Consider the following 4595-nt stretch of genomic DNA (forward strand, 5'->3'; position numbering starts at 1 on the left):
CAAAACATGCACAATTGAAACAATAGTAAACGATTAACATAAGATAGTAACACTTTACTCATAAATAAACAACAACTTTTATTTAGTCATCAAATGTCAATTACATTTTACAAGTTTCAAAGCTATCTAATTATTAAAACTAATATCATCCTTCAGCCCGATGCGCCTCGCATGCTGTAAATGCTTAACCCTACTCAGTCCCTTCGTGAGGGGATCTGCTGGGTTCTCATCTGATGATACCCTCTTTGCCACAAGGAGTTCTTCTTCTATTCGATGTCTAATGAAATGGTATTTTCTGTCAATGTGTCTGGATCTCCCGTGATCCATTGGTTCCTTAGCTAAGGCAACCACACTATCGTTGTCACAGAAAATTTCCATTGGCTCTTTTATAGATGGTACAACACCAAGGTCTCCAATGAAGTTCTTTAGCCATATCGCCTCCTTTGCTGCCTCGCTTGCTGCTATATACTCTGATTCGCAAGTTGAATCAGCTACCGTCTCCTGCTTGGAACTTTTCCAAGTAATTGCTCCTCCATTTAGGATAAAGACCCAGCCTGAATGAGAGCGGAAATTATTCCTATCAGTCTGAAAGCTAGCATCGCTATATCCTACCACTCTCAAGTCATCACTGCCACCAAGGGTAAGGACCCAGTCCTTAGTCCTTCGCAGATACTTGAGAATGTTCTTTACCGCAGTCCAGTGAGCCTTGCCAGGGTTCCCTTGATATCTACTGACCATGCTCAAAGCAAAGGCCACATCAGGGCGAGTACAAGTCATAGCATATATGATTGAGCCCACAGCAGAAGCATATGGTACATGACTCATCTCAGCTATCTCAGCCTCTGTACTCGGACTCTGAGTCTTACTCAGTTTGGCGTTACTCTGGATCGGTAATTCCCTTTTTTTGGAATCATGCATATTAAACCTCTTCAGTACCTTATCCAAGTAAGTACTCTGACTAAGTCCAATTAGTCTCTTACTCCTGTCTCTCAATATCCTTATCCCTAGGATATAGGCAGCTTCCCCAAGGTCCTTCATAGCGAAATACTTCCCAAGCCAGGACTTAACCTCCTGCAAGGTTGGGATGTCATTTCCTATGAGTAGTATGTCATCCACATACAACACCAAAAAGCTAACTATACTCCCACTAGCCCTAACATATACACAGGACTCATCCTCACTCCTCGAAAAACCAAACTATTTGACTTTCTCATCGAAGCAAAGATTCCATCTGCGAGGTGCTTGTTTCAACCAATAGATGGATTTCTCAAGCTTACACACCTTATTAGGGTTCTCTGTATTGACAAAACCCTCTGGCTGACTCATGTAAACATCCTCAGCCAACTTTCCATTGAGGAAAGCGGTTTTGACATCCATTTGCCATATTTCATAGTTATGAAATGCAGCAATGGCTAACATAACCCTAATAGACTTAATCTTTGCTAATGGTGAAAATCATGAATACTAGCCTTGCCATTGCCAAAAACCATTCTCAATACCTAATAGAATAACAGTACAAGAGTAGAAGAGAAGCAAAGCAGAAATCGACAAGTGTATTAATGGAAATCGATGTTATAGTGGAATGCAAGAATCATCTAATTGAAGAAGATGAAGTTTATGGTGATAGGGGTCTGATTTAATAAGCTAATCGTACCTGGTACCGAGGAATCAAAACAATTGTCGCAACATTTATTTTTTCTGAATCGTTACTTTTTGGAATCGACATCACCATTCCCGCCCAATCGGCGATCCAATCTCCGAATGTTTTTGCAATCGCCGAGCCAATCAACAAATTAATGCAATCCAATTCGACAGAAACACGTTCCTGTCATCGTACCGATTGATTGCTCGGATCGCTAAGGAGCCGTACCAGAAAGCATTTCGCATGGCTTTGGGATCGACTCTGTACCCCGTTTGGGTACGAACGTCAAAACGTGGTATGTGACCACATTAGCGACTCTGTGACTATGCTTCCAGCCGATGTTTCCTTCAAACGCAAACATCGAAGATGCTTCTGGATATATTGATGGTGGTTGCGGTTTTTAGGGTTTGCAGAGAATAGGGAGGGAAAAAATGAAGGTCTTTGTCGGCTGGTGGGTGGAGAGGAGAGAATGAGCAGATGTAGAAGAAGCAGGTCTTCAAAAAATTTGGGGATTTTGTTTCCCCCTTAGCTATTATGTGTGCTTATTAAATTTTTATAAAACGACATCCTACACAACATCATTTAATTTAGGTGCCCTTCATGTTTTTAATTTTCTTTTGTTAGACACTAATTTTAGGGCATGCACAAATGTGTGTCCTCTATCCTACAAAATTTAGAAAACTGACATTATTTTTAGGACACGCAAAAAATGCGTATCGTAAATCAGCACGTGTCATTGTTTGCGTGTCACTAAATTGCTGTTTTCTAGTAGTGTAATAACATAAGTCTCTCTCTCTCTCTCTCTCTCTCTCTATATATATATATATATATATATATATATATATATATATATATATATATATATATATATATATATAGGGAATAGTTAAATAAAAACTGTAAATATTGTGAAAACGTAAAAACACTACTTTTATATCATTATTCAGCAATGAATAAATTAATACTTACAGGTTAAAACTAAAATTAGAATTTACTTTAAAAATGCACATACATAAATTTATAATAAAATAATAACATTCTAATGAATATATGAATAATCAAACGTTAATATTCATATTAGAATTACTTCAACAATACACATATACAACATTCATTACAAAATAATAACATAAACCTAATGTTTTTACGTTTTCATACTATTTACTGTTTTTATTTGAACTTACTTCTTTATATATATATATATATATATATATATATATATATATATATATATATATATATATATATAAAAGTTTAGTTTGCAATTTATAAGTTGTTGAAAAAAAAAACAATGTGACAAAGTTATATTGTCACACGAGAGGTGATCCATATTTGTATGAGAACAGTGGAATGAGCTTGTTGATTTTACTGATTTTTTATTTTTAAGAAATTTTCGGGTTGGGAAAATAGGATCACCGATGAGAATCTTCTTATGTCCTTTATACAAAAGACCGGGAACAAGTCTTTCTACCCATCTTTTATTCCGAAGAAAAATATAACTTTTGTTTCGATTGAAATCTTTGATTTAGTTTAATGCATGTCAAATACAATATAAAATCATGATGTTTCTACTAGTTTATTTATGCAAAAAAACAAAGACTTATAAAACCTTGTTCAACTAGTCATATATAATTTTGGGCGGATCTTGTTGATAAGGTACAATAAGAAATGAAGATGTGATTGTGAATTTGTTTTATCTGAAGAGATAAAGGTAGAGTAAAAAAAAAAAAAAAAAAAAAAAAAAACGAAGAATGGTCCCATTTTAATGTGGTAATTGTCCATTGAACCATCATGAGAGCATGCATGTTTATGAAGCCTGATGCGCAAGTTCATGAGGACTTTGCTTCTTACTTTTCTTTTGTCAATGTAAATCATTGACTTATACATGTTATATATAAAGATCATCAAACTTGTCCATCTTGCATAAAATGGAATGTGGATTCTTTATTTAAAGAACGAACAATTCCTTTACACGAAGATATCTATCATTCCTTTACCATATGGATGAGATGACATTCCATCAAAAAATCATTATATGAGGATTTAGTTTTTATAAAATTATTGCTGTTCATGCTGTTTCTTAGTGTATATTATTATTATTATTATTATTATTATTATTATTATTATCTCATACTAAACCCCAAACACAATCGACTACCGCTACAAATAGCAGTATGAGTACGTGGTTGATGAGTTTTATATTCGAGAGAATTATATATATATATATATATATATATATATATATATATATATATATATATATATATATATAAATAAGAATCAAAATATTATATTTACCTGGCATACACACACATACTTGTGTGTGTATGTATGTGTGTGTGTGTATATATATATATATATATATATATATATATATATATATATATATATATATATATATATATATATATATATATATATATATATATATATAAATGGTGTACCCGGGTCGGTCTCACAGATTGATACCGACCCGGTCACAACAGGTCGATGCATAAACGACAAAAGCACAACAGTTCAAAATAATCGACCCACAAAGGCAATACAAATATACGATGAACAAAAATTTACTAAAAAGACATTTCCCATGAGTTGCGCATAAGTACCGATCCTAGCAATAATAAAGTACCAAATAGTAAGAACCACATAATTGTCTTTACCGGGCTAATGCAAGTTACCGGGTAGAACCCTGCATCAAGGAATATTGAAATGCCTATAAAAGCCTTTGAAGATGTACCGATACGGTAATATAACAAAAAAAGAACCCAATCAATTTTTATCTATAGACCTAATCAACATCTAACTTAGGCATCGGAGAGCAATACCGAGGTCCATCCCTCGATATGGATTATCGGAGAGCAATATCGGGGTCCATCCCTCGATATGGATTTCTAACATAGCTCTTGTCTTCCTTTTGCAATTTGTCTTCCTAAGTGCTCATTAGAAGAGGTTG

This window comes from Lactuca virosa, chromosome 3 (assembly GCF_052849685.1).
Source record: "Lactuca virosa cultivar CGN04683 chromosome 3, Lactuca_virosa_CGN04683_v6, whole genome shotgun sequence".
NCBI classification, from domain to species: Eukaryota; Viridiplantae; Streptophyta; class Magnoliopsida; order Asterales; family Asteraceae; genus Lactuca; species Lactuca virosa.